Below are 13,156 nucleotides of genomic sequence, written 5' to 3' on the forward strand. Positions count from 1 at the left end.
TATAAACTCTAAATATGTATGCATGTGTTAGATGAGTAGCTACTTTCAATTGGATGGATCACTGTAGCTACTTTCTTGGTTTTCCGGCGAGATTTTGATTTTTCTGAAAAGTGTTGAATTTGAAATCTTTTGTTTAGGATTCGTGCGGAAATTAATTTTGAGAAGTTTGGTGGTGGTTTCGTGGTCTAATTCAAAGAAACGAGTGAGATATCAGCATTTTAAGTTTTCTAGCGAATTTTTCGGCCACTCAGCCGGAGAAGATAAAGTAAATTTCAGTTTTCGTCCTTGAACTTGTAGATTTTTGCACTTTCAGTCCCTCACGTGTTTTGCACGTGTGAGACTTAACGGCTAAAACTTAACACCGTTTGGCGAGGGACGATAATTGAAAAAATCTTCCAACTTTAAGGTCAAAATTATAATTTTTTCACTTAAGGGACGAAAAGTGCCAAACGTGCCAACTTCAGGGACGAAAAGTGTAATTTACTCTTTTCTTTTTTTGTTTTTTATAGAAAAAAGTGAATTATTCTAAAGGAATTATTTTATATTTAAACGACCAGTCTTTTGATATAGGCTAACTTGGCCCATTCTCTAATCCACTCTGGCCCATATCTGATTCCACCCTGGCCCATACCGAGTTCTAACGGCTATTTTTCAAATATTTGATTCCACCGCCACCCCCCGCACATAAACCCTAATTTCTACATGTCAATCAATCTATATAAATCCCACTAAATCACAGCATTCACTCTCACTCTCTCTGTCTATCTTCTCTCTAATCTCTCTCTCCCAACCGCTAATTACTCCTAAAGCTGTCTTTAATTTCTGTTAATTACTTCTTTTATTATCTACTAATCACTTTGTTTTTGCAGCATTTTATCTATACATTACATTCATATCATATTATATATATATATACCTGTTTCTACTAACATTATGGATGCAGGATCTGTGGTTACTTCTTCAGCTACCAAATCGCAATCCCGATGCCCCCTTCGTGAACAATTCCTTCAACGTCGCAATTCTCGCGAAAATGTATTTCCTCTTTTCTTTCTCCTCAATTTAATTTTTTTTTTCTTATGAATGATTGATACATTTTGTGTTTTTGTTTCGTATGTAATTTGAGTTTTTATTTTGTTGGATAATTGTAGAGCTAATTAGGGGTTTTGGTTGGTTGGTTTGTGTAGTTGGATAGGTTCATACCGAATAGATCAGCTATGGATTTCGATTATGCGCATTACATGTTAACGGAAGCGAAAAAAGGTAAGGAAAACCCGATTAACAGCTCACCTTCCAGGGAAGCGTACAGGAAGCAATTGGCGGAAACCTTCAACATGAACAGACCCAGGATTCTTGCTTTTAAGAACAAGCCACCCACGCCCACTGAAACGATTTCTACCGATTGCTTTTCTTCTGTTCAGCAAGCGAAACCTGCTAAAGCGCGTAGATATATTCCTCAGGTATATATATATACATACTGTTTACAAGATCCGTTTGTTATATGATTCAAATTTGGTTCTTTTTTTACTGTCCTTTTATCTCTTAAGTGAATATAGATTCGATCAGGATCGTACACTTATAAGTACATCAGATTATTATGTTGTGGTTCGTTACAAGATTTGTTTGCTATTACATTTTAAGTTGTGTTTTAAGTCTCTAATATGCGGATTTGTTTTGTCGATTGATTACAGACATCAGAAAGAACATTGGATGCACCAGATCTGGTTGATGATTATTACTTGAATCTGTTGGATTGGGGAAGCAGCAATGTTCTGGCGATTGCTCTTGGATCAACGGTGTATCTATGGGATGCTACCGATGGGAATACATCAGAGCTTGTCACTGTAGATGATGAGAGTGGCCCAGTGACTAGTGTCAAATGGGCACCTGATGGACGTCACATTTCAGTCGGTCTAAACAACGCCGATGTCCAGCTTTGGGATTCGACAGCCAACAAATTGGTATATATCTTATATTTGATTTCGACATTTTATTTTATAACAGTTGTAAACTTGGTTGGTTTTGCTTGGGTCGCTTAGGGATGATGTTAAGCAGGTCAATACAGGGTTATAAAATGGGGCTAAATGTTAACGGGTCAGAATGGGATACATAATAAGAAGATTGTTCAAGTGCATCTATTTCAGAAAAGTGTTTTGCATTAATGATATGAACTGTTTTGACCCATTACCCGATCTGCCCAACCATCAAATCTGGTCAACAATCTCGGGTTGGTATAAATATGTGGGGCTGAATATGTGAAAGGAATGGGATACATAATAATAAGATTGTTCAAATGCATCTGTTTCAGAAAGTGTTTTGCATCGTTTTGACCCATTACCCGATCTGCCCAACTTTTCCATTATGTCAACTCTAGCTATGAATACTATTTGACTCTTTTCATTTCAAACAGTTGAGAACCATCAGAGGCGGTCACCAATCTCGGGTTGGTGCATTGGACTGGAACAACCACATCCTCACTACAGGAGGAATGGACGGCAGGATTGTGAACAATGATGTTAGAATCAGATCCCCCATAGTAGAAACCTACTCTGGCCACCAACAAGAAGTTTGCGGCTTGAAGTGGTCAGCCTCTGGTCAACAACTGGCCAGTGGTGGAAACGACAATCTTCTTCAAATTTGGGACAGATCCATGGCTTCTACGAATGCCCCAACTCAATATCTTCATAGGCTCGAAGATCACACTGCAGCAGTGAAAGCCCTTGCTTGGTGCCCATTCCAAGCTAATCTTTTGGCTTCCGGAGGTGGTGGTGGTGACAAGTGTATCAAGTTTTGGAATACACATACTGGTGCTTGCTTGAACTCAGTTGACACAGGGTCACAAGTGTGTGCACTTTTATGGAACAAGAACGAACGTGAGCTTCTGAGCTCACATGGGTTTACACAGAACCAGCTGACTCTGTGGAAGTACCCCTCAATGGTTAAGATGGCCGAGCTTACTGGCCATACTTCAAGAGTTCTTTTCATGGCACAGGTATAGTCATGAAATTAAAAAATTATAGATAACAATGATGGCACAGGTATCGTTAGTTTAAAAATTGGATTACTAACGATAACAATGATTTCTATCTGCAGAGCCCAGATGGATGTACTGTTGCATCTGCTGCAGGAGACGAGACGTTGAGATTCTGGAATGTTTTCGGGAGCCCTGAGGTGGCTGCTAAAGCTGCACCTAAAGCTGCCCCAGAACCATTTGCTCACTTGAACCGTATTCGTTAGTTATGCTCACCATAACATTTGGAGTACATAGATACAGTAAATATCTACTAGAATGTATAGAAGACACAGTGTGTAGATTTTTCCATCTTTTTGGATGAGAGTGAGAGAGCCTTGAGTTCCTTTAGAGAAATTATCTTGTAAATCGTATACATTTGACGGATATAGTGGAAGTTCTTGGATCTAGGTCCCGTGGTTTTTTCCCTTCGCCTTGGAGGGTTTTCCACGTTAAAAAAGTTCTTGTGTCATCTACATTCAAGTTTTAATCTAGTTTGTGCTCATCTTAGATTGCTTAATTAAATAATATGTGTTACGAAAATTCATAAAATAGTTTTAAGTAAAATAGATACCTAGTTTGTGCTCACTTGACGAGATGTTTTGTAAGTTCAATCAAATATAATTTAAGCAAAAAGTATACAAATATGTGATGTTTAAGCGAGTCTTCACCAGTTAAAAATGAGTCCCAACTAATGAAATGATTTACCAGAAATTGGAGAAATGGTCAGGCATCTGATTTCCACATCCAATTCCCAGTTGCCTCTGCAGCTGGAAAGTAGCTGACCAAACCTGTTTGTCCACTTGACTCTTTTTTTTTTTTTGACATGTATTAACGACATGTCGATGTGTCCAACAAAATGTTATGACATGTAAAACCATACAACACATCTGATGGTATCACCGGATCAAAGCTGTTTCAACCTTGCGTTCTGCCAATGGAATCTGTTGGATAACATGATCCAAGCGTACCTGACATCTTCTAATCATTACGAGCCCTCCATAAACACCGTTATCATAATATTTAGTCCTTGTTTCCACATATCTGACCTCCGCAACTGAGTGTGGATGGTCAGCAAATCTTAAACCGAGACGAAATAGAAGGAAGGTAACCGACACCACAATGCAACTTCATGCCGTGCCCACTTGAACCGTATTTGTTAATTTAAGCTCACATAGGTGGCTACATTTGATGGAAATAATGGAAGTTCTTGGAAGGCCTGTCCATGTTAAAAAAGCTCTTTGTGTCATTTTACTTATTCAATCTTTTTACGGTATTACTCGTAATTAACAAGAATAATAAACCTTATCTATATTATAAAAAAATAGCACTTTATTTTTAAAAGTGTTGAAAAATATGTAATATTTTTACTTAGCAGCTTTTAAAATATTTTCACTTACAATTATCTACAGCATTCACGCCTCATCTACCACCAACAGTAGCCCCACCAGTCCACCACCACGACCATCGCCGCATTGCACGAGTATCGTGCTAGTACTTATTAAACTGAAAAAAGAGTAATTCATCTTAATTGAAACAAATATGATTAAACTTGTGTTCTTTTAACTTCGTGTATGCAATTGTAAAAATCTTTATGTTTGCGTAATCATATTTGGGGAAAGGATTCCCTAAAGTTATCCCAACTTGACAACTTTGGGAAGAAGATCTTGACCCTTAGATGAAAAGCAAGGGTCAAGATCTTCTAGTCAAGTTTGAATAACTTCAGGGAATCTCTTCCTCATATTTGTATCGTATTCGGGCTAATAGGACTATCAAAGTCAATCATGTCTCAACTTGACTGTCAAGTTGAGATAACTTTAAAGAATCCCCTCCTAATGTTTGTATCGTATTCAGACTAACAGGGCTATCAAAGTCCAATAATGCATTTGGGCTAATACGGCTATCAAAGTCAATCATGCTTGTATCGTATTCAGACTAATAGGGCTATCAAAGTCCAATAATGCATTTGGGCTAATACGGCTATCAAAGTCAATCATGCCTCAACTATATACTCCACTCATAGAGAACAATAATTTATAGTTTTTGTGGCGCGCTAATTAAAGTAAATATATGAGAAAATCTTCCCTGTCTCAAACATCAAAAACATGAGTATTTTGACGGTGGCCGTTCACGATAGTATTAAGTTTTAAATTAATAGAAAGTTTTTTGTTATTATTTATGTATTTTTATTTCTATTAAAAAGAAAATTAACATGAAATAGAAAACTATATATAATTTTTTGTTATGTTGTTTTGGTATAAAAGAGTGTTTTTTGTTTTGTTAGTTTTAGCATTGTTATATGTTTTACAAGTAGTAAGAGCATTTCCAATGGTAGTTTTTTAAAAGTTTTTCACTATTTAAAAAAGTTTTTGTATCACTTTTTCTTCATTGGAGTGAAAAGCTTTTTACTAGCTTGACCATCTTCAAGTCTTGGGAGAACTATGACACTCTCTTTCTTCTTAATTTTATTATTAAACAATCTTTAAAAGACTTTTTTATAGCTTTTACCATTGGAGTAACAATTTGATCAAAAACTTTTTAGAAAAAGCTTTTAAGAAAAAGTTTGACCATTAGATATGCTCTATTATGAATGATGTTTCATTATCTTATTATTTTAAATCTACAATCTTGTTTTTGTTTTTTATTTGGATTGAGATCCTCTAAAGTTATTGTTAACTTCATAAGTGAAGTTGATGATTTTGACCTTTGGATTAAAATCAATGGTCAAGATTTAAATATCAACTTTGAATCTTAACCTTTGATTTTAATTCAAAGGTCAAGATTCTATTAACTTCACCTATAAAGTTAACAATAACTTTAAAGGATCTTAATCCTTTTTATTTTGGTGTGCTACACAGTTATGTCACTGAAATCATAAGACTATCAGAAGCGAGGACTCATGATGGAGGTCTTAACCTCTTGACATATGACGTCATGTCCTCCAAAGTAATGCCCTTTTTTTTCTTCTTTTTTTTTCTAGAGTAAAGGCTTGTGATCAAGGTTGCGAAACTCGGAAATCATAATCGGATCGACGACGAAGGGAAACAAGATTTTTTAAAAATTGGATCGGTGAATAATAAGTTTTTTATGTATAAAATAATAGTTTTTGAAATTATATGTATATGTATAAAATATATATAAATATTCAAAATTAAACATAACATGATTTTCAACTTAAATATAATTGTATAAAAACAATAACATAATTAATAAAAGCTTTAAAAAAAAGAAAAAAAAAGGGTTTGAAATTGGTTGACCCGATCCGATACAACCGAGTCTTGACCGATATAGCCGATTCTTGACCGATACAGTTGAGTCTTGACCAAGTTGACTCGAGTCTAGAACCTTGACCATGTTTCAAACCAAGTATGGCAAACTCTTATCGTCAGTCGGCCGATACGCGATCCGACTCGGATGTATCGACCGAGTTTCACAACACTGCTTTTGATTGAAAATCGATACAGCCGAGTCTTGACCAAGTTGACCCGAGTCTGAAACCCTGGCAAATTTTCAGACCGAATATAGCAAACTCGTATCGTTAGTCGGTTATCGATCGAGTTTCACAACACTGCTTGTAATAGAAGGTCTCTCTCTTTACCAAATGTCATTGTGTACTTATGTAGTTGGTTAATACAATAATATATAAAAAAGTAAAAAGGTGAAAAGAATAGAGAGAAGAGAAAAGATATCCATAATCTAACACTTAACTTTTTCTTTTTTAATAGAACGTCCCTTTGGACGGTGTTGAAGGCATTTCCGGAGCTTCAAACGGATGAAATGCCCAAATCCGATGCCTTGCTCCTTCTAGTTTGAGAGACTGGTTACAAGTTATTCATTTTATATATATAAAAAATATTTTTATGGCTTATAAATATACAATTGGATATGTAATGAATGTGTTGATAATTATTTTATTTATCAACTTAAAGGATTTTTTTTATAGCTACAAAGAAATTATAGATTAACTTATTAATTATAAGCATCTTATAAGATAACAAGAATTGTAACCCGCGCATTGCGCGAAGTTGAAAATATCACTTTTTTTTTAATAAAGACTGATATGTAAAGACGGTGTTAACAATACTTAAAACATAGAAGAAGGTACTACAAGAACAATAAAAACGGATGTAAGAAATTATTTAAAAGTAATTGTTATTTAGTTGTAGCGGAAACACTACACAATTATCTAGTCGTTGGTCGTTGATTACCCGGCTGTTAGGAGCATTTAAAAGAAACAATAAGGAAAAAAAATGAAATATAAAAAATATAGCAATTTTAGATAAATTAAAAAATGGTTAAAAACTAACCCTCTAGTTATAGCGGAAACAGTATATGATACTGTGATAGTTACATGGCTATTGACCAGGGTAACAAATATCATTATTTTTTTGTCTTATTTAAAAGTGGTTTTTTTAATTAAAAAAAAAGAAAAAAATTATTTAAGCTAATATTATTAAAGCATATAAAAAAATGTTTTTTAAAAATTAAAATTTTTTTACTAAAGCTAATATTATTAAGGTTTATAAAGAATATATCAAGGACACTAAATGATGGCTAAATGAACTATTAGTTACGATCGGGGCTAAGCACTTTAATATATTAATAGTTACGACCATAACACAGTACATAAATGGCTAAATATAAACTATGAATTTTAAAAGCTAATATTATTAAAGTTATAGAAAAAACAAACAAAGATATTCAAAATGGAAAAAAGTTATAGAAAAAACAAACAAAGATATTCAAAATGGAAAAAGAAAAATGAGGGGGAAAAATTAGTCAATAAGATAGTGGGTGGAAAAAAAATATAGTAAAAGGAAGAAAAAAGAGACGGCTGCCTAATAAAAAATTAGTTTTTTCTTAGAGTAAAAAGCTACAGTAAAATTAGAGACGCCACCGACTTTTGAAAATTGTTATATTAATAATGTTAATTTTATGCAATGGAAATATGATTGCTTTTTCCATCACATTTTTGAGTATATTTTCATTTCACATTCTTGAGTATTTTCATTGCGTCCCTCTTTCTCATTTTTTGGTTTGAACTAAACACCCGATCACCCCCTCAATAGTCAATATGTTTTTGAGCAACATATTACAAGAGAACTAGTCATATGCTTGCACGATGCGGCGGTGTTATGGTGGTAGCGGCAACGGTGACGGGTGTGGTCAGTGGTGGCAACGGTAGTGATGGCGACGGTGATGATGAAAGAGTTAGTGTAGTTATTTTAAGGGTTAAATCATGTATATTTTAAATAATTTCATTAAGGATATTATAGCTATATTAAGTGAAATATATTCAAATTAGTGAATAATAGAAAATGAATAATTTGGGTAGATCAAATTTTTTTTAAGAAAAATAGGAGGGGTCAAATGTTTTACGAGGTAAATAATAGATAGTTAGATATATGTTAAGCTGTTTAACTAAAATTTCTTTCGAATATTATACACACGATAAAAATGGAACTAATATCTTTATCTTTACTTCCTTATAGAGCAAATATCTCTTTTAATTTTATGTAATATTCTACCTTTGAATTACAGAATTGCCCTTGGCTTTTTTATATTTTGCCCTTAATGAATTAAAATATTTTAATAATTAATATTTTAAGCCCTAAATCTTCTAAAAGTTTTCACTATCACAATTATCTCAACCTACACCACTTAACACCATCACCACCACCAATAGTACCATCACCAACACCACTAGACTGCCTTCTCCACCATCGTCGTATTGCACGTATACCATGCTCGTACATCATAAAAATAATAAACATTATAAAACTAACCATTATCAATCCCGTTATAATTGTGCATTTAATAAATAAATAATTGTTCATCAATAAAGTCAGCAATTTGGGTCAGTGTTGATTCAAAACTATTATGTGTATCTTTCAAATCTAGTTGATACTTACAACAATATGATTTTGTTTCAAAAATTGGAAAATATATTTCTTTCTAGATGGAATAAGTTAAAAACACTTGGGTGTCAGTTTGCTTATGATACATTTTTACACAATATTCAGGTGTATAATTAATTAAGATAAGATTTGCTGATAGGGATTGATAATCATATTCAGTGGACATTAGATTTTTTAAAATTGAATTAATTTTATAGCTAAAGTTGATGAGGTAACTTTTGGATAAAAATAAAATATCAAGAAAATTTAAATCTTAATTTTTAATTTCAATTCAAATGTTAAGATTTGTTTATTACTTAACATTTATTTAAATCTTATTCCATAATCATATCATATATACAGTATAACCTACATACTTATCAAATCTAATACAGGACATATTTGGTAAAAGTAGTTGTATCTGATAGTTGTATTTGTAGCTGTAGTTTTTAGTTGTAGCTGTAAGTTGTAGCTTTTAAAAAAAGCTGTTAGCTACAACTTTTATTTTTTAGAATTGTTTGGTATGTGTAGCTGCAACTTTAAAAGGTATTTGTGTACTTTTAATGACTAAAAACTTTATCGAAAAACTAAAGCTAATTGCATCTAAACAAAACTTTCAACGCAATAAGAGCTTTTTTTCAAAATATAAAGCTAAAGCTTTCAAAAAAACTCTTAAAAAGCTATTGCCAAACATAGGCACAATGCTAAATGTTGGTATAAGATCAGTTTGAGTGTTTGACAAACTTTGCTTTTGAAGTAGAAGCCCGTACATTTAATTAGAGGTTTCCTAATATCGGGTCTCATCCTCAGAAATTTCTGTCAGTGTCACATCAGCAAAAAACATTTCAAGGACTAATCCCCATAAAACATACCCAGTGCAAAAGACTAGTCTTGGACCTACATATTATAGTATTAATCTCTTAAACATGACACAGACTCTTTATATTGGACTCGTCCCTGTAAGGACTAATCCCCCAAGAACGAGTCAAGGGACGAGTCCCACCTAACGGTATGGACTCATCCGTCCCTTGCGGGTGAGTGGAGACGAGTGAGGGACTAATTGCATTGGGGAGCCTCTTAGATAATCTTTATCTGTATATACATACTAAAAAACAACTAATCTAACCATATATTTATAGTAAAAATCTTAATAATTTACACTTTTTTTTTTCAATCAGTATTTAAACTCACTAATACTTAAATTATAATTACTTACATTTTGTAGCTATCAACTTGATAATTTTTATTTTTTTATTTTTAAGTTTTCAATATTTATTTAATTAAAACAAGTTCTCTAATATATTATTTATAGTTTTTTAACATGCGATTTAACCGTTTACATGGCCTTATGTTGGCATTTCAGTGATTTTATACTATCTCTATCCCCTTATAAATTAAAATATCCTTTTTTATTTTTAGTAATTACTGTATTTGAATTACTAGAATTACCCTTGACATTTTATAATTTTTCCATTTAATAACATATATATACTACAATATAAAAATTATACCTCTATGTTGAAAAGTTAAGATTTTTAGGACATGAGAAATTATCATTTTACCCTTTATGAACTAACTTACACAATCATTCTATTATCTTCTAAAAGATATGCACTACTCTTTTATATCAAATATCTTTAGATCAAATACCTACACATCTGCCGCCACCAACGGTCGCCTCTGTCGATACCACAACATCACTGTCATTGTTATCACCTCCGCATTGCGTGAATACTTCGTTGTTACTTAATTACACAAGGCCATAATAGCTAAGATTTGCAAATTTTGAAGGTTCCGTGCAAACATCTTAATGAGGCCCTAAAATTAAAAGGTTAACATACATTTTCCTTTACACAATTACACCATGAATTTTAATGATTAAACCCTATATGTAATGTCTATTTTTTTTAAAAGATGAAGATCGCTTGAAATTTCATGTTGTAATTCAACAACGTGAGGTCTAGCATTTTATACAGTAAAATGATTTTTCAATGACTTTTTTTTATGACAAAATTAATGGTTACACCCCTTGAAATTGGTGTGACCATCCTCGAGTTCAAATCCTGGTAATGCCTGGTTTGCTCTCCTATGTCTTAGATGAGTATAATATTACAAATGTCCTCTCTCCAAATGACTTCAACAAGATTTGAAACCATGACCCCATAAAATCCAATAGAAAGAAAACACTTTAACCATTGTAGCAAGACCCCAATGGCAATGACTTAACCCTATATATAATTACAATTAGCATCATATTCTTGACACAACTCAAGTGTAGTTCTGGCAAGGAAATACTAGCATACATGGACTATCAAGTCATTATTGCTGGTTTACTGCTATCTTTCATACTTAAACTAGCCAGTTTATCATATTTTGGGGTTGGCAAATCCAAAAACATACCTCCTGGTCCAAACCCTTGCCGATAATTGGGAACCTCCACCTGCTCGGTGACCAGCCACACCTATCCTTAGACAAACTAGCCAAAATCTATGGCCCGATAATGTCCTTACGACTTGGTCACATAAACACACTAGTCATATCCTCGACTGCAGCCGCCAAAGAAGTGCTCCAAAAACAAGATCTTGCCTTCTCGAGTAGACATATCCCCGATGCGGTCCATGCACATAATCACTCCCAGCACTCCCTTGTATGGCTCCCTGTAGGTACCGAGTGGAGGACGCTACGTAAGATCCTCCACAATAACGTCTTCTCCAGTAATTCCCTTGATGCCAACCAGCACCTAAGGAGCCAAAAAGTACATGAGCTCATAGCATATTGCACCAAAGCCAGCCAATCTAATGACTTAGTGGACATCGGTCAAACTGCTTTTACAACCACCATGAATCTCTTATCCAATACTATTTTCTCCATGGATTCGGGCAGAGAGTTTAAAAAGGCGATTGGAAATATCATGGTTGAGGTAAGGAACCCAAATTTAGTGGACATATTTCCAGTCCTAAAAAAGATGGATCCGCAAAGAATCAGAAGAAGGCTGGGTCTTCATTTTGAGAAAATTATGAAGATATTTGATCAGATGATTGAAGAGAGGTTGGGGATAGGCGGATCGAACCAAAATGATGTAATGGGAGTGTGTTTGAAAATCAGTCAAGAGAACCCAAACGAGATTAACCGGGCACACATCAACAGCTTGTTTGTGGTAAGTTATAAAGTGTACCAAAATAATGAATGCTAAACCAAATTTGAAAGCACTTTAATTTGATACACATATCACTTGTTGATATATGCTTTTCTTTTCATAAATCACTATCATAACTAATATAATATGTACCATTAAATAGGATTTATTTTTAGCTGGGACTGACACAAGTTCAAAAACGTTAGAATGGGCAATGTCAGAAGTACTACGCAACCCGTTGATCATGAAAAAGGCCAGATTGGAACTTGAACAAGTCATCGGCAAAGGTAAAATTGTAACAGAGGATGATGTCTCGAAGCTACCTTACTTGTCCTGCATTGTAAAGGAGACATTAAGAATGCATCCACCAGTACCCTTCTTGATTCCTCGGAAAGTTAATAAACAAGTCAAACTCAATGGATACACCATCCAAAAAAACACACAGGTGCTTGGGAATGCATATGCCCTAGGACGAGATCCAGGCATATGGGAAGACTCACAAGAGTTCAAGCCAGAAAGATTCTTGACATCTAAGCTTGATGTCTGAGGTCAGGATTTTGAGCTAATCCCGTTTGGTGCTGGGAGAAGGAAATGCCCTGGTTTGCTACTTGCAATGCATATGATACCGATGATGTTAGGCTCATTATTGAATAATTTTGATTGGAAAATAGATACCACTAAATTAGACATGACTGAGAAGTTTGGACTTACCTTACATAAAGCCATCCCTCTTTGTGTTGTTCCAATACCACTAAATTAGCATCTGTTTGTTCACTATACCAAATAGGCAAATAGAGCCTGTTAAAGTTTTTGTCAGGCCCAAATCAAAAACTTTGAATGGGCCTATATAGTGTAATAAGTTCTTGAACTTTATGTGTATATAGTGTAATAAGATTAAAAAAACATATTATCTGCGCAATGCAACAAAATCAAATATTTTTTGTTAGTCATATTTAATTCGTTACTGGAATAGTAAGTTTTTGAACTTTATGTGTATATAGTGTAATAAGATTAAAAAGCATATTATATGCGCAATGCGACAAAATCAAATATTTTTTGTTAGTCATATTTAATTCGTTACTGGAATAATAAGTTACAAATTATCTATATTATATT

The 13,156-nt window shown here is 33.7% G+C and overlaps 2 pseudogenes; both read left to right on the forward strand.

Annotated features, from left to right (window-relative positions):
* Positions 1–842: 842 nt before the first annotated feature.
* On the forward strand, positions 843–3,595 carry LOC122584915 (annotated as a pseudogene).
* A 7,612-nt stretch (positions 3,596–11,207) lies between these two features.
* Positions 11,208–12,800, forward strand: LOC122585414 (annotated as a pseudogene).
* The last annotated feature ends 356 nt before the right edge of the window (positions 12,801–13,156 follow it).

This window comes from Erigeron canadensis, chromosome 1 (genome assembly GCF_010389155.1).
Source record: "Erigeron canadensis isolate Cc75 chromosome 1, C_canadensis_v1, whole genome shotgun sequence".
Lineage (NCBI taxonomy): Eukaryota > Viridiplantae > Streptophyta > Magnoliopsida > Asterales > Asteraceae > Erigeron > Erigeron canadensis.